Source organism: Pteropus alecto, unplaced genomic scaffold (genome assembly GCF_000325575.1).
Source record: "Pteropus alecto unplaced genomic scaffold, ASM32557v1 scaffold5, whole genome shotgun sequence".
Lineage (NCBI taxonomy): Eukaryota > Metazoa > Chordata > Mammalia > Chiroptera > Pteropodidae > Pteropus > Pteropus alecto.
In genome coordinates, this window is record NW_006441953.1 from 21,798,244 (window position 1) to 21,817,243 (window position 19,000).

Below are 19,000 nucleotides of genomic sequence, written 5' to 3' on the forward strand. Positions count from 1 at the left end.
AGCCTTCTCCAAGCTGAGGAGAGGCTCAGAAAAAAACAAGGCTGCTGACACGTTGATCTTAGACTTCTAGCCTCCAGAATTGTGAGAAAATAAGTTCCTCTTGTCTACGCTACCCAGTCCGTAGTATTTTGTTATGGCGCCCTAGCAAACTGATACACCTCTGTATGTAGAATGCCATTACACAAAAGGGAACATTTGTACTTTTAAATTCTAATTACAAAACTTGATGTCTTAGAGTTGGACTAAAAAATACCTTCTTTCAACTTCTTATTCCAAAACTACTTCTCTCTTCTTTCTCCTCCTGCTCTTCCTGCTCCTCTTCCTTTTTGTTCTTCCCAAAATACCTTCTGATTACTGTCTCTCCATTTGAAATCCTCAGATTATTAAGGAGAAACATGAGTAGAATTACAGCCTCATAGATTTGCTTAGACAGAAAGGAAGTTTCATTTGAAGCAAGTGTTCTTTCATGAAATTCATAAAATTTAAAATATTTTTGATAGTTAAAATTATATTATTAGTTGAACATTTTCTAATCAAGATGTAGGAAAAAACAGTAAGGCTTAATTAAACAAGTGTTCTGTTAAGGACTCTCGAATCAAGAGTGCTAGAAAAATAGCTGAGTTATTTCAATGCTATGCATTAGCTAAGTAAGTTTTATATTAATTTTAAAAATCTATAATAAAGTATCTCTCTGCTATATTTAAGCACTTAACCTTAAAAAATAATATGGAAACTACCACGTTGTTTGATTATTTTTGTTGAGAAAATTCTAGATGGCTTATGAATCATCACTGCAAAATTGACAAATAGTTTCAATGTGAAGGCTCTGACACCTGTAAGAATTTGCTAGGGTTTCAAATAGTGCATAGTTTTAAACCAATGCTATTAAATCAATAACACCCTATTTTTGAAAAGCGTATATAAAAACTTTCTCTCAATTCTTGAATCTCAACTTGGGGTGAACAGCTTGACTATGGGAGAAGAGAGTTATTCTACTAGTGAAGAGTAACATGTCACATACAAAAATATAGAAAGTTCTATATTTAGTTGATTCAATTCTCCATTCACTTTTTACTCGTAGAGCTAAAGAATGATGGAGTTCTAACTGAGAAGAAAATTAGCTCAGTTGGTAAATGCAGTTTTTTAAAATACTGCTTTTATAAATCTTGACAGAGAGATGCCCATCCAGGAGAGTCAGCCATCACCTGCTGTGATTGATTTAACACTGATAATCTAATAGAGTAGGACTTTGAGGACTGCCTCAGAGCAGGGAGGGGTTGATGACAGTCTGCTCAAAGAAATAAGCTCAGGTAATCCAAAGGATAGCCAGTCATGAATTGACTAGGTGAGTTCTTGTCTCTCCTTTATTTAGCTAGCCTATATTGACATGAGAGGCCACATACCTTTGGTGTGTCTTAGGTAGTGACTGTGTAAAGGTCTTTTGAGAGGCACCTCTTCCTCACAGTACTTGCCTCTTATTGACCAGTTATTACATGATACAGCAGACAGTGGGCAAAGGATTTTTAAGGGCTTTGAACCCAGCAGTATGACACCGTTTCAAGTCTTGGCTCTTCCACTTACTAACTGAGTGTCCCCAGTCGACCCCTTTAAGGGATAGTAAAAATCTATCTATCTGGGTCTCAATGTCCTCATGTGGAGATGGGGGTAATGATGATGCCTTCCTCATAGGGTTGTTATGAAGAGTAAATGAGTTCACGCATGGAAAGTTCTCAGGAGAATGTCTGACAAATAGTACTAATGAATTAATTGTTAAGGGACTCACGTAATCCTTAGTGTTCCTTATCCATCATCATTATTACCCGTCATAAGTTTTATTAAGTGCCTCCTTTGAGCCAGACAATGAAGATACAACAAGAGGAAACAGGCATGGGCCATTGTTCTCATGGAGCTTTTATTTTGGAAAGAAAAACAAACAAAAGAGAGGAAGGAGGTCTCATGCCATTAGAGGCTCCCTTGTTCAGATCACAGGCTCTACACTCAGATGCCATGTTTATGATCACTCTCTCTGCCTACCATTATAAATTAAGAGTAAAAGTAAATTTTAAAAAAAGTCAACAAAACAAAACAAAATTAATTCAAAAAAGTGTTTTAAAGGTGATCAAAATTGAATTAAAACTAGAAGCAAGCCAAAATTAAATTGAAATGAGAGGAATTTAAGTGGCTAAAAGCCTGGTCCTGACAAGAAGTATAAACATAAGGTGCAAATGATAAATACTGATGATATATAAGCTACAAAAACTGAAAAAGAAAGAAAAGAATGAGGCAAAACCTTAAAAATACAGTGGAACATGCTGGAAAATGATGAGAAACTAGACAAAAGAAATAGGCCCAATTAAAGCAAGAAAAGGATAAAATAAAACTTAACATTTTATAATAAAACATAAGATTTTTACCAGTAAAAGATAAACAACCTAAAGACAAAATACAAAAAATAATAATAATAATAATATCTCAATGAGGTTAAAGATAGAAATAAATTTTGAAAGATTAAAAAAAGCAGCAGATTTTTCAAAAGTTAACTAAGAAAGAAGTAGCAAGTGATAGAGTAGGTAGGTGAAAATATATGTAAACTAATTTACAATAATTTGAAATTGACTCTCAACTCTTTAAAAATACAAAGTCGTACTTAAGGAATGATTTGGTTTTACTTCATTTTTAAAGAAATAACTATTTTCCATTTGAAAAGAAAAATTTTATCTTTGGAAACTTAGAAAAAGTCTGTGGCTTGTTATTTTTTATTTACATCTTTAAAACCCATGATAAAGAAAAACGGGTGCTTCCATCTCATTTGGCTAATTAAAACCTGGGGTCCCCCCACTAAGAGGAGGCACTGATCTGTGGTGGAACGAGGAAGCCTAACAAAGACCAGTTTTAAATCCATGCCATGTCACTCACCCCCTCTGTTAATACTTGCCCTGTGGAAATCAGTGGAGATTTGAAAGTATCAAATCAAAAAAAATGGTGCAAAATAAAGATCAACAGAAATATACATGACCCCCACAAAAAAAAAGCAAGAAGAACCAAGATACTCGACTTAAATGTCATTTTGCATTGTTAAATTCAAGATATGCCTTTGACGGTTTGCATTGTTTTCAGATCCTTACTCTCAGACTGTCTTTTAAGGATTTGCTAAGTCTGTAAAGAATAATGACTCTGCATGCAGGAGCACCATTCTGGTACTGGCCTCTTGTGCTTTTACCCTAGTGGTTTATGATATCTAATTTTGAATTGCATACCACACATCGAGGCTAGGAGATTCTTCCCGTATGAGAAACAAGAGCACGATATTAACTAATAATAACTCATCTCTGTTAAGCACATTTTAATAAAACATTTTTCGTGTTCCTTGTCTCATTCAGAATGAAATCAGGTCTTCATATTGCCTCTGCACTTACCGGAAACAACACAGCCAGTTAATTTAGTTGCAATTTCTTTCTTTAAAATACCCTACTGCACCAGCAGGATGGGGCTGGGGGAATGAATTGAGGACCCCATGGGGGTTTGTTTTTAGCTAACCCTGCTGTGATCAGTTCCTTTCCCTAAAACTCAATTTCTAAAGCGTTCTTGTGGCTTTCAGCAGCCAAGCATTCTACCCTCTCATCTCCAGACTCCTAGAGAAGAAAAGTTATCTGAGCCTCTTCTCAGTTGTTTTACAAATTTTAAGAATAATTTTTAAAAATTGATCAAACCCTAACGGGACCAATCTTGCAGTTCCAAAAATGTTGGTCTTTTAGAACCTGAGTGTAGACAAACAAAGACTAATTCCTGAGATGAAAAGTCTAGAAAATGCATCAAGGATTTTTACTGGGATAACTTCCTGGAAACTCGCAACTACCTTGTGCCCCTTGGAAGAATTCCATAGATTAGAGTTCACAGGGAGTGAGTCTCTGTGACAGTGTTCAAAGGGTTGACTTAATGAAGAGCCAACAGAACCTCTTTAAAAGTTTTTATTTTTCTTTCTTGGTAAAAAAGACAGTGAGAGTGATCTCTGTTGAGTATTATTCTTAAAATAGTGACACTGTGTGTTCCCACCACGTGCCAGATCTGAGGCATTTCACCTGACTCTCACAGCAACCTCGCGAGGTTGATATCCTTATTATGCTCATTTCCAGATGAGGAGCAGAAGCTGAAATAGTTAAGAAGTGTTCCCAAAGCCACACAACAAAGGGCAAAACCAGAATTCAGAGTCATTGGTGCCATTAACATTTAAATCTGGTTATATTTTGAGAAGATTCATAAATTGGCGGCTTATTCTTCTAATAGCGCCCTCCACTTACCCTCATTCATAAGGAATTGAGATGAGATTCCCAAAGCAGAGACATTCCAGATGACTAATGCAGCATGATCTATAAGATGCTTTTCACAATTTAAGGTGCATACAAATCACCGGAGGATCTTATCGAAATGCAAATTCTGATTCAGTAGCTCAGGGTGAGTCCAAAGCTTCTACATCTCTAACAAGCTCCAAGATGAGGTTGCCGGTCTGAGAACGACATTTTAAGCAGCAAGAACATAAAGGAAGAGACCTGAAATAAAGTCAGTCTCAGCTAGACAGCAGTTGAGCTGTACATTTTCTAAGCTTCATAAATTTTCTCATTTATAAATTATAGACTATAATATCCCACATGCTCACCTCATAGGACTGTTTTGATAATCAAATCAGATATAGTGCTTTGTAAGGTGCTCAGAAAACCCAGCATTTGTTACTTATTATTAACATGAAGCTCAGACTCATTTAGTTCAATGCCCACCCCGCAAAAAGCCTACACGAACTTCATATCTATCTTGACTATAAATACATTCATTAGACAAATTGTCCTGTTTGATTCTATGCACAGAATCCTGAGGTCATGTTGAAGGTAATGGCTTTATTCATCCAGAGTATAAGATAGGATCCATAATTTTCCTTACCCAGAAAGCCATTTTAGAAGCTTCCCATGAAATTTTAGCTTGACAGTATCATATTGCTTTCTCACAATAAGAACGGTTTATCTGAGTCTCATATCTCTTACCTGTTTCTTTTTACGATCCAAGTGCATTTTACCAGCACTGTTTTCTCATACGATTAAAGACGATGCTGGGTTGACTACTACCATAATTTTCCCTGCCACTAACCAGCAGCCTAACTCCCACTAACCAGCAGCCTAACGTTGAAGGCCACCAGAGGAGGGCTGGCTCTGCCAATATTCAAGCCTCAGTTTTCTGAATGCCTTTGTCTCCAAGTAATAGATCAGTTTGTTAGTGTCCAGCATTTCAGACTGACCCAATGTAATACTGTTTTTGGAAAGCTTGAAAAAGTCATGGTTTATTCATTAAAAAGGAGCCTCCCTTTCTGCTTTGGAATGCAACCAACATCGATTCATTAATTTAACAAACATGCATCGCATAGTCAGTGCTAGGCAATGTGCACAATGCTGGGGAAACAGAGATGAATAGAACGTGAATAGGATATGTGTGGCTTTAGTATTCAGACGGACCAGGTTCACAGACACGTTCCATTAGTTTTTAGACTTCTGATCTTAGGCAAGTTAAAACATTCCTGAGTTCAGTGTCTTACTTGACAGACATTGTGCTTTATTAAACAAATTCAAGGCAAGACCCACCACCTGCATACAGATTACGACTCGCTGTATTGCGATGGTCTGGAACTCAACCTGTACTGTCCCCAAGGTGTGCCTGTATTTATAATGTGCCTTTTACAATGTTCAGTCATAGCAGATGTCTAAAATATGGCTTTTGGTTTCCTAAGCAGCCCTCCATTCCAGTTCATGGAGATCTGAGAGAGCCAGACAATCTGATCAATCCAATACTGTTAAGGAGTTCTGCATACCAGAGGTAGGCACAGAATTAGCCTTTGAAGTAAACTGTTTTTTTCCTAAGTTATTTCACTTTCATCTCTCAAAAGTTCACCTTCTCTCCAATGAAACCCTAAGATCTCTGAGAGTAGAAAACATCAAGGAGCATTTAATAAGTCTAAATCAACAGACATTTGTAGAATTGAATCGAGTGATGCTAAGATTTTCAGGATTGAAATTTTATTTCCACTGTGTTTTGGGTAAGACTGATTATTATGAATTATAAAGATATTGTGTTTTATTTGAACTCATTCTCGATGATCTTAATTGGATATTTCCATAGACTAACAAGGAGACCAGAGTTTCTTTAAGGTATGTATATTGTATTGCCTTAAAGTAATATCCTAAAGAGCTCACCCACCATTTAGTCAGTCTGCCTGCTTTGAAGTTATAAAATTCCAGACTAAGATTTGGGTATTGCATTAGTTTCAATTTTGAACATAGTGTGAGGCTTTATTATTTTATTTGGTACTATTTTAAATTTGCATGCAAAGTATGACTATATGTAACTCAAATTCTCTTAGGCAACATTTTGATGTGGTCAAGATACCAGTAACTTCTAAAAAGATATCAGACAATGTCTGCAAAATTGGCATGAAATTAATTTTCTTCTTCAGGACATAGTCCCTCAACTCCTGTGATAAATTTTAACATTGGATTTTCCTGGCTCAGTTTCTAATAAATAAAAATATTGAATAGCAGAAACAGCTGCTTGTTTCCAAGGACAATATTTCACATTGTGTGTCAGTCCAAAGCATTAGTTACTAAAAATCAAATTAGGAGGAAGAGCTACTCATATTCATTTAGAGACATTGATTTGTGGTCCTCAATTTTTCTGTAGCGCTGATAGAGAATTCAGGATTAAAGCATTAGCAATCTTTCCACCTACACAGTTTAATTGAAAATGACTTATTCTGCAACTCACACTGATATAATTTGTGGATAGCATTTGTACTTGAACATGTACAATATTGTGACGAGTAACTATTAATCATTTCAATAAACTTAATGAATTGTAAATATGCATCTATGTCCTTTTCTAACTGCTGAGAATGTGCAAACATCTTTTCTGCATTAAAAGATGCCGACCTGAGTTTGAATTCTTAGCTACTCGCTGAGGGATATAGGAAAAGTGACCTAAAATCTCTAAGAAATTAAGTTCTGCAAATATAAAACAGGGATCACACCCAGCTTGCAAAGCTACTGTAAGAATGAATAATAATATATGTAAAGTGCCTATACCCTACCGAGCACATAGCAAGTGCAAGATAATGAGTAGTCACATTGAGATAGCTGTTTTTATATAAAGATCAGTGAACACTGACACCTTTATGTAAAGAGCAAAGAACATCAACCGGTCCCCACAGTTTACATTTATTTATTCAACATATTTTTATTGAGAAGAAGCTATGTGCTAGACACTTAGGCACTGGGTATAGAGCAGTAAAAACACAGAAATACTTTCCCTCAAGAAATTTACTGCCTAATAGAGACAAGCAGGTGATAAACATATAACTAAATAAAGTACATCGCACATTAACAGTGACAGACTTTGGATCAGGCTACCAAAGGTCCTGGTATAGCTAGGAAGTCACAGTATATGTCACTTGTCCAGGTCTGATTATTAATTCTGCCCTTTTTCATCTTCAATGGTGTTCCAAATTGGACAATAGATTTTATGGTTAGCTGCATGTGTTTGCTAGGAGCATTATAACAAAAGACTAGGTGGCTTAAACAACAGAAATTTATTTTCTCACAGCTCTGGAGGCTAGAAGTTCAAGATCAAGGTGCCGTCAGGATTGGTGTCTTCTGAGGCATCTCTCCTTGGCTTACAGATGGCCACCTTCTCATTGTGTTTTCATGGAGCCTTTTGTCTATGCCCTAGTATCTCTTCCTCTTCTTATAAGGACTCCAGTCAAATTAGATTAGAGCCTACCCTAAGGGCCTCATTCTAGCCTAATTGCTTCTTTAAAGGTCCCGTGTCCAAACACAGTCACATTCTGAGGTACTGGGGGTTAGAGCTTCGACATACGAATCTGTGGGGAGTGCAGTTCAGCTCATAACATAAGCCAGGCTATGGGGTAAAATAAAGCAGGAAAGAGGAACAGGGATTGGTTATGGTAAGGTCCAGTTTTCAATAGGGTGGTCAGAGAAGGCCTCGCTGAAATGGTAACATTGGAGGAAGGATTTGAAGGAGGGGAGGGAGTGACCTTGAAGATATTTAGATAAGACATTTCAGGCATAGAAACCAGTAGGTGACAAGGACAGAATGCGAAGAGTAAAATAAGATGTGAGACAGATGAGTTATGGAATGAGGATTGTATACACTACGTGCCATTGTAGGGAATTTGGCTGTTAAGCTCAGTGATACAGAAAGTCATTGGTGTTTAGTAAATATCTGATTAATTAATTAAATAATTTGAAACAAAGATGGGAAGATCCTTACTTCTAGGCTAGTTCTTTGTGAATGCTCAGACTCAACAGGGATTTACTCAGCCCTAACTATAGAGTATAAAATATGGCCCACTGACACCAGTAGAAATCCACTCAGCCATAGTGTGTAGCGATTAATTTACCTAGGATGGATATGCTCGGTACCAATTTACAAAAACTACCAGTACTATTAAAGAAAGTATTACTGGTACAGCACCAGGTCTTAGATTTTGAGGGACTCTGTATTTGAAGAGAATGTTCTATGTAAAGCAGAGGATAAAATGTGTCCGTCATTTAATTTGACTTTATCCAACGTTCTTGAGAATGTGTTCATTGATGTCTATGTTAGATTCCTAGGGCTTCTGTAATAAATTATCATGAACTAGGTGGCTCGAAACAATGAAAATGTATTCTCTCACAATTGAGGTGACCAGATCCAGAAATTAGGGTGACTGCATGGCCAGTTTCTTCTGGCAACGCTGAGGGAGAATCTGCTCCATGGGTTCTGGTGGTTGCTGGCAATCACTGGTAGCTGTGTCACCCCTCTCTGCCTCTATCTTCACGTGGCCTTCTCCCCTCTGTGTGTGTGTTTGCGTGCACACATGTGTCCTCTCTCTTACAAGGACACAAGTCATTTGATTTAGGGCCCACCCTAATCCAGTATGATTTCATTCGAACTTAACTAATGACATTTGCGAAGACCTTATTTCCAAAAGTCACATGCTGAGGCTCATCGTGAACAGGAATTTTTGAGAGACACTATTCAATCCAGTACAGTGTTTATGTAGAAACAACTAGATATCAGTTTGCGATCTCAAAACAAAAGCCACAGTTCTTTGGAAAACCTATCTGGCACAGGATTGGCCCAGACAGAACAACTTTTTTCAGATTTGGTTTCACGTTTGAGTTCCTTGATTCAGTTGGTCTGGAGTAACAAAGCATGGCTGCATTTTAAAGCCACCCTGATGATTCTAGTGAGCAGCCAGGGCCAACTAATGGTATTCACAAAATTTTAAGTACCTGAGCTTCATTGAATATCTTATTTGACTTTTATCCCAATTGTAGCACAGGGTCTGCCTTATATATACTTAATAAATATTTATTGGTTAAATTAATGAAATCAGTTTACAGAATATATTGTTGAAAGGTGAAATCATTTAATACAATGATCCAAAAGGATAGCAAAGTAGTTTTCACGTTGGAAGTTATAATGGATCATATGTTATTTCTTCTAGCATTTGAAGGATGTTGCAGAAACAATTACTTCATTGATTCCCTAACTTCCCTGAGATTAGTAAGTGTCACATATTATTATCCCCATTTTTCAGATGAAGACATTGGATCTCCTAGTGCAATTTTTTCTTCAACTGCATTATTTTTTAATACCACCAGGAATTTGATGAATGGCCTACAGAAAATAGAATTCGAAGCAACATTTCCAGCAAAGGAATGCAAGTCATCAAATTTTCAGTACATATTCAAGATAGGATAATTTAAGAAGCCTAATTAGTGGGGGGAGGGAGTATAAAATGAAAAATGCCACGAAATGAAACACTATCCTGTAGCTGAAGGTTACACAATTAGACACACAAAATAAGTGAAATGGTCTAATTATTTATTAGAGCCATTATAGTTTAGTCTACAAGTCAGAATGTCAAACCCAGAAGTTAGACAGATGGACATGTGCTCATATGTTGATACTGACACTTATACACTGCAAGGATCTCTCAACCCTTAATTTTCTCACCTGTCATTTGTCTGATATAATATTATCTGCAACAGGGGGTTCTTGTGGGGATAAAATGATATAATGCTTGCAAAGTACTTGATACGTAAAAAGTTCTGGTTGTTAGCTACATCTTAGGCACTATTTATCTGCATCTTTGCTTAAGGCAAGATCACGTTCAAGTGAAATTTAAACTTCCTTGTGTTATTGTTCAATCCCTTCTTTGTATTTGCTTTCCACATTAGAGTATAAGTTTCATGAGAGCAGGAGACTAGGCTTGTTTCTGCCAGTGCATAATGAATATTTCTTGAATAAAGCATAAGCTAGATTATATTGCTCCGATTCTCAAAAATTCTTCATTTTCTGTCTCACTATAAATGAAATCCAAAGTTTTTATAATGAACTATGAGACTATAAGATTTTATACTGGAAGAAGCTGAATAGAATGAACACAACAAACACGTTATTTTTTTCAAGCATATTATTAAAGAGCAGTAGTCAGGTAACTGGTCAATCATCAAATGAACTGAGCACCATAAGATGTATGAAAATTAATATGGATGGGGAAGGGGAGGGGCAGAAAGATTCGTTACATAATAAAGAAACACTCTGACAAGAAAATGAATTTGATAATCCCAAATCTTATTAAAACTCAACTCATAAATTATATTTGTGACTTCTTGTTATCAGAAAAATCAACTGCACTCAAATGTAACTAGCTTTCCGATCTTAAATATATGATCAACTTATCCCAAAGGAAAATTTGAAGTTTGGAACTAAATTGGTACTAAAACAAAACGAAAATTTGAAGTTTGGAACATGGCTTGGAACTAAAACACTTAAAATCATATATTAATATACATATGTATACATGTTTTTTTGTATTAACTTGAAGAAAAGAAATAGTACGGGCAGATTTATGTTTAATTCATAGTTATAATAAAATTAGTATTAAAGAGGAAACACTCAAGATAGAGATTTGGGTGTGGGAAACGCTTTAATTGCTGCTATATCCTATAAGGTACTGCCGTCACTTTAAAAACATTCTTTTTTGCTTTGGGTGCTGAGGCTTAAACACACTTCTCCAGCACTCACTGGTTGAGGAAGAACATTACTAGCCAGAAGCTGTGTATATGTAACCTCTTCTAAATCTCCTAACCACCCCGGGACAAAGCAAGGCTGGCATTATTAGTATTCCCACGATACAGGTGAGATCAAAGAGGCCCAGGGAGGTTAAGTCACTTTTACAAAGTCTCACAAACAAAACGTGGCAGAGATGAGACGCAAACCAGGTTTTTTTGACACGAAAGCCACAGTTGTTTCCACTACAAATGTTAGAATGAAGGTGCCCCAAATGACTTACATCTTTGCGTAAGAATACTTAACATGCACAGTGCGGAACGGTTAACTAGTAACTGTACAGCACATCTCTAGGCCTTACTCATCTTGCACAGCTAAAACTGTCTGCATTTGGCATCTCACCCTCTCCCCTGCCCTCAGCCCCTCGCAACCACCAGTCCAATCTCTGCTTCTCTGAATTTGATAATTTTAGATACGTCATGTAAGTAGGATCATGTAGTATTTATCTTTCCGTGACTGGCTTATTTCACTCAGCCCAATGCTCTCAAGGTTCATCCATATTGTCACATATGATGGAGTGCCCTTCATTTTTTTTAAAGCTGAATATAGCACAATAATATTACAATAATATTGCGTCGTGTGCAGATATTTACATTTTAGCTTCCTATTTTATCTTTCCTACTAATTATAACTACTTTTAAAACATACTTTTAAAATAAAGTTGCATAATTTACATTGTTTACAGTGTAATGAAGTGGCCGTCAGGAAATGCCTACACACTACTCTGTGGGAACAGACCATTCTGGTCATTAGTATAGTAGGACCACATAGTTCGCCATCTAAACCAGAACATATTTGAACACAAAAAGGGCACTAACACATAGGATGTTAGGGTAACAGTCAAAAACTGGCACTGACCCAGGCAAACCAGGAGGTCTAGTCACTGTACTTACAAAAAACTCCACATAATTCCCCAACTGCCACACAAAAGATATCATCATAGCAGCACTTTTGGCAATTTCTGCAGAGGAACAAAGGAAAATTGGGCTTCGGCGATGACTCTTAAAGGAGCCCAAAGGAAACAGATGCCTTTGCCATGTCATTGTTTTCTCCCAGCGTTCTCCAGCTAGTCCCGCCCAGAGAGCAGGACGGCGATGTGGATGATCACAAGCGCTCAGGACTAATTTGGAAAGCACTGCAGCTTCCGATTATCTAGTCGTTTACAACGTTTGCCTAGCAATAACGTGCGATAATTATCCTGTCCTCAGCTGACTAAAGCTCTCTCTAAATATTTCATGAGACATGCAATCAAGACAAAAGTAGAGATCAAATGGGACTCTGCCTTGATTGAGTCAGAGGCAGAGAGACAGAGAAAGAGAGAGAGAGAGAGAGAGAGGAGAGAGACGGAGGGATGGAGAGAGAGACAGAGAGACGGAGGTAGAGAACAGAAAAGATAAAGGAGAAGTACAAATAGAGACATATAGAAGGGCAAAGGCAGAAACAGACATAAAGCCCGAGAAACACAAAGATGGAGCTGGGGAGGAAGACAGAGAGATAAGGAAGCGACAAAGACTAAGGAAGAAAGCGAGACATACAGCAGACAGAAGCAGAGAGAGACCTAGGAGAGAGACAGATGCTGACAGACTAGCATTCATTTTTTGAGAAACAGGTGTCTTTAAGTCACAGCTCTGTGTAGAATTAAACTTATTTGCATTTAGATTCTGTAGATAATTTCTAGCAAATTCAAGCACCTTCTGGCTCCGTCCTTCTTAATGAACTGATAGATTTAAGAGGTAATTTTATAATCAGGCAAAACAAAACAGGTCAGTTAGGAAGGTCAGTGTTCTGCCTCCAGAATTCATAAAGTTACAGAATTAAATGCAGATATTGTCCTCCTCATTTTCAGTCACTAACCCTGCTGCTACCCTTCTTAAGGGTGAACAGTTTCAATCTGGGGCTGAGTACAGGGTCCAGTAACAATTGGTATGGTATGGCAGCAATTTTCAGCAAGAATTATCACCAGAGTTTAAACTCCACATTTTCTGGGGCCCTGTTTTTCCAGGAATAAATGTAAAAATCCAGAATGAACTATTTGCATTTGCATATTTATAAGCTGTAAGCCCATTTTAAAAACAGATATGTTAGGGCCATGCCATCCTGAACAAGCCCGATCCCGTCTGATCTTGGAAGCTAAGCAGGGTCGGGCCTGGTTAATACTTGGATGGGAGACCACCTAGGAAGCCCACGTGCTGTAGGCATAAAAAATAAATAATAAAGGATTATAAACTGACAAGGTTCTTGCAATCTGTGAGGTCGACCAAGGGTTACCTCGCCTAAAAAAAATAAATAAATAAAAATAAAATTAAAAAAATAAAAAACAGATATGCCAGCAAATAAGCTCACATTTGCAACTAGTGAAGAATGTACTTTCTAGCCTCAGTATCAAGTTACTACTTGTCACTGATTGAAAGGAGACACAGGCGTGATGACAATGCCATTGAATCTTCTGATTATTTTGTCATAGTTATTAATTCATGGGAAGATACCAAATCTGTGGAAATTAGCCATTTTCCTCCACCAGACATCAACAAGCGCAGTATCTAGGAAGAAAAACATTGTCCATAATTCAAAAGCACAAGATGGAAACCCAACAAGGCTGTGAATTATGGAGCAGGAGTCTTTATTTCCATGCAAAGCCACAGAAAATCTTCCGTTTTTGCTACTAGCTACACTACAAAAACAAAGAAAATAAGCATAATTCTCATCATGGTGAAATAACCACTTCTATTACCATCATCATTACTTCTTGAATTCATAATTCATGGCTCATCACTCACCACTAAAACCTGACATTGATATGTAATGGTATTTTTTGCAAAAGAGGAAAAGCAGTAAGGGAAAAATGACCATTCACATATGCTACTATTTGGATGTGGAGAGTCAGAGACATGAAGCTCTATGTTCAGTAATGTCAGGCTTTGTAATGTCCACCTTTCCCACGAGTAAAAATGAATGCATTTTCACTCAGTTATATCACAATTTAAAGTGGCCTACTTATTTACACATTGACCGTTTATTCTTTTTTTTTTTTTGTATTGCTTTATTTCATGATTTTTGAAGAGCTAGTATACTAGTAGATTGGTTTAACTTTTATGTGAAGATTTAATTTTGATTTCTAAGGCAATAAATTTGTGAATAGTTCATTAAACTCCATGGTTTATGTAGCCAATTAATTTAAGGTATTACTCTATCCATTTTAATTCCAATAAATATTAATTGAAAAACTTAAGAAATGGCTTAGATTACTCCACACATGTGCCAATATGTGTAATACTGTACTAGTTGCTAATAATCAAAACAAGGTAAGAAACTTTCTCATCTCATTAGATAGTTTTGCTCAAATTTGACTCCACTGACACCTTCTCTGGCCACCATATCTAAAATTACAAGTATTCACCCCACCTCTCAACCTGTCCGCCAGCAGAAGTCTCTAGGCATCATCCCTTCTTTCTACCTGACAAATTTTATGTTTTGTGATTTCTTTTTTTATGATTATTTTTCTTCCCCGACTATAATATAAGATTGATTAAAGCAGGAAATTTTGTCTGGTTCCCAGCACATTATAGACACTCAGTAAATGTTTTCTTGACTAAATGAATTAATGAATGAACAGAATCCTCCCCTCAGTGAATTCGGGTTTAATAAATGAAACTGACAAATCAGTCATGCAACTGAATAGATGTTACAAGCATGAAGATGGTTAGACTCTAGAGAGCAGAGACTTATTTTTATATGACCTCTGTGTATCCACAGTTCTACAACAAACGGTATTTATAAGGTTTATAATATATGCATGAGAATAACTGCTTTTTGAATAAATGAATAAATAAATACTAAAGTGATATAAAATAATTAATCTATCAAAGAGTGCTTAGTCTCTGTGGGGGTAAAATGCCCTCCATACTAAGGCACTTTGCTGGTTGACCACCTTCACCATCAATTTTCTTTCAGTGTTTTTGGCTGGGGAGTGTAGATGGTATCGTCCCGAGCAGAATGCCTTCACACACAGCTGTCCTCTTAGCATGCGGGCAGGGGACTGCTTCACACACTGTCAGGCAGTGTACCATGCAGATTCTAAAAGTGTCTGCCAGTTCCAGACATGCAGCTAATCTGTACATTTTGAGACCATCATGTAGACTGATTTCATGCTTTCAGTAGAAATATCAACTGAAGACTTTTTATATATCAGGCACTGTGCAAGGCAATGGGGATACAGTAGTGAATAAGAAAGCCTTGGTTTCTGATTTCATGATATGGTTAAATATAAGTCTACTGTCTCAGTATGTATTCTCCTTGCTTCTCAGTTTCTCTGTCCCTGACTTCTTTGGGGTTAATTAAATATTTTGAGTTTTCCATTTGAATTCCTCAGTTGGATTTTTGATTGCACCTTTTATTACTTTTACTTGCTCTCCTGGCATCTAGAGATGATAATATCGTGATATGTCTTCTCCGGTTATTCAGACTAGTTAGAGTTAATATTGTACGATTTTGTGTGAAACATACAACAGTAAAATTCCATTTACCTTCCCCATTCTTTAAGCTATTAATATCTGAAGCCTTATATCTACAAATGTAACAAACTCCACATACTTTTGTTGCTTGTTTTAAACAAAGGAAATGAGAGGAAATGAAGATAATATTTTATATTTATTCACATATTATTAATTTCCAATGTTTTTTATTTCTACTTGTAAATCTAAGTTTCTATGTCATGTTATTACCTTTCAGCTTGAAAAAATTCCTTTTGTATTTCTCGTAATGAAGATCTAGTAGGCATAATTTCAGCTTTAGTTTATCTGAAAATATCTTTATTTCACCTTCATTCTCAAAAAAACTATTTTCACTGAATCTAGAATTCTGTATTGAAAAAGTCCGTATATTTCCTCCAGCACTTATTCCATTCTTTTTTGGTTTCTATTGTTTCTGATGAGAAACCACTTTCATATTATCGTACCTCTATAAGTAATAATATGTCATTTTATTCTGTTAAGATTTTTCTCAATTTTTTCTAGCAGTTTTACTATATTTGATTCATCTTGTATCAATATTGATTGTGTTTCAACAAGTTTCTCATACGATCTGTACATTGATGTTTATAAACAAATTTGGAATATTTCGGCAATTTTTTTCAAAATTTTTTCTTCATCTCATCTGCTTCTCTAGTTATATTCATGTTAGACTACTTGATATTGTCTCAAAAATCATTAAGTATCTGTTTATTTTTAATCTTTTTTCCTCTCTATTATACAGATGAGATGATCTGTTTCTTTACATCTCTATTCTAGCTTATAACTCTTCAATAGCCCCCATCTACCACTAAGCACATCTAAAGAAGGTTTTTATTTTCATTTTAGATATTTTACTTTTCATTTCTAGAATTTACATGTGTTTACTTTCTGTAGTTTAAATTTCACTGCTAAAATTTTTCAACTGTTTACTTATTATGACCATGATTTCTTTAAAGTGATTTTCTGCTAATTCTAACATCTGCGTCATTCTAGGCTCTGTTTCTACTGACTGCTTTTTCTTAATGAAAAAGTTCCTTCACATGTCTGCTAATTTTGATAGCATGATGAACATTGTTATAACACATTATAAGGAGTTTGGATTATGTTATCTTAATGTGTGTTATCTATTCTTCTAGAAGGCATTCCATAGTTGCTAGGAATTCCTTTTGCTCTTGCCAACTTTAGTTCTATTATTTGTTAAGATAGGTCAATTTTAGTCTTATATTGAGTTATAAGGTGTGGCCCTTACTCTAGGAAATAACCCTTACTCCAAAAATATAGTCTTTCTGAACTCTCTAGTGAATACCAGAGGTGATTAGTACAGTTTCTTTCTTTCTTTTCTTATTTTTTCATTTCTTATTATTTTTTTTTTCCTCTCAGCAGTAAATGACTTCTACCTCCATTTAATTTTCAGACCTACAGCAGCTTCTGTCTGCTCAATATTATGGAGTCTGACACTGAGTATACATCACCCAGACCCTGGCCAATGACAGTATTAGTCAGAGTTCTCCGGAGAAACAGAACCAATAAGATATATACAGATATATGGAAAGAGATTTCTTATGAGAGACTGGCTCACACAATTACAGAGCTGAGATGCCCCACAATATGCCATCTGCAAGCTGGAGGCTCAGGAAAGCTAATGGTATATTTCTAGTCCAAACCTGAAGGGCTGAGAACCAGGAGAGCCAATGTCTAGGGCAGGCAGAGATGGTTGTCTCAACTCGAGCAGAGAACAAATTCTCCCTTCCTCTGCATTTCTGTTTTGTTCAAACCCTCAGCTTATTAGATAGTGGTTACCAGTGCTGGTGAAGGTGATATTCTTTATTCAGTCTACCAATTCGATTGCCAATCTCTTCTAGAAACACCCTCACAGACATACCCCAAAATAATGTTTTACCAGCTATCCGGGCATCCATTAGCCTGGTCCAAATGACACATAAAATTAACTATCACAATGACCTACAATTAATCCTCACACAGATCCACCCCTCTGTCACTCATACCAGTTCTCTCATCTCCAACACTCTCTCCTGTGACTTCCAGGCACTTTGAGAGCTGTGCATCAGTCCCATGCCAGTGGCCACCACGAGTCAGAAGGTCAGAGTCTTTGGCTCTCAGTGCACCATCCATGGTGCTATCATGTCAGGCTTGAGCATCATCTGTCTGAGGAGTTCAGCTTATGTGGACCTTACAAGGTGGGATCCTCATGCTTATTGGCCCCTGCAGATGGGGGCTGACATTTGTGGTTTTGGGCATTCAGGTCACACCCTAAGGGTGTTCCCTTATGTGCCTATTGATATTACTGTCATGTCTCCCATGGAATTCATCTTGTAAAGTTTCAAAAGTCCTCAATTCTTTATGCTCTTTACAAATGACATCGAGGTTTGCAGTGACTTGAAAAGAAGAAGCAGATACCCTGCTTTAGGAGCTAAAGCAACACTCTGATGTCCTGAGATGTTAACAAAGGAGATAACACTTTGATGGATGTTTTCTAGAAATCGAATTTATTTTATTTTACAAGTTTGAAAGCTTACTTTGATACTAATCTAGGAAATAAAATCAGGTCTTCTTCTGGTATCGAAAGTGAATTTATTCACTCATTCGTCAGAGATATGCTTATCTCCTCGCATGTGCCAGATGCTAAACAAGCACTTAGGATATCAAGTGAACAAGACATTCACACCAAGTAAGTGTGAAGAGCGGGGATGGGGACTATTTTGTGAGTTCCAACAAAGGCAAGGAAGGTAGCATGGCCATGGCCGATGACTGATGGTCCATTAGGAGTAATAGGGAAGGCAGTAGAAAATGCTTTCAGAATGAGGCAAAGCCAGATCATGCATGGACTGGGATCCACGGTAGGAAGTATGAATTTTTTCAAAGGATAACGTGAAGGTGTTAAAGGGATTTTAAGCAGGAAAATGATCTGTTTTCATTTATGTATCTACTAGTATACTATCACCTCCTGACACACACGCGTGTGCGCGCGTGCACACACACACACACACACACACACCAGAGATCTATGCGTGTGTTTAGCCAACGGATACTAATGTGGGGTGAAGCAGCCCCAAAGAGAAATAGATCAGCAAACTTGTGGTCAGGACTTTTTATAATTTCGAGATGAGAATTGTAAAGTACAAAAGGAGCAAGCGATACAATCACCAGCCCATATCATAAAGACGGTCTAACCCCAATTTAAATTGGTCCTTTAGTTGTTGCTTTATATTCAAAACCTTCTAAACTGTATAAGCACCGCACGCTAACTGATTGCACTACTAGAGCTCCCCAAACCTTCTAAACTGATTTGAAGGAAG

General features: G+C 36.8%; 1 protein-coding gene and 1 pseudogene across 5 annotated transcripts in view; both read left to right on the forward strand.

Moving 5' to 3' along the window:
- The window catches only part of KCNIP4 (potassium voltage-gated channel interacting protein 4), a 950,399-nt gene that overhangs the window by 829,542 nt on the left and 101,857 nt on the right, over positions 1–19,000 (forward strand). The window lies entirely within an intron of this gene.
- LOC112485646 lies at positions 13,255–13,373 on the forward strand (annotated as a pseudogene).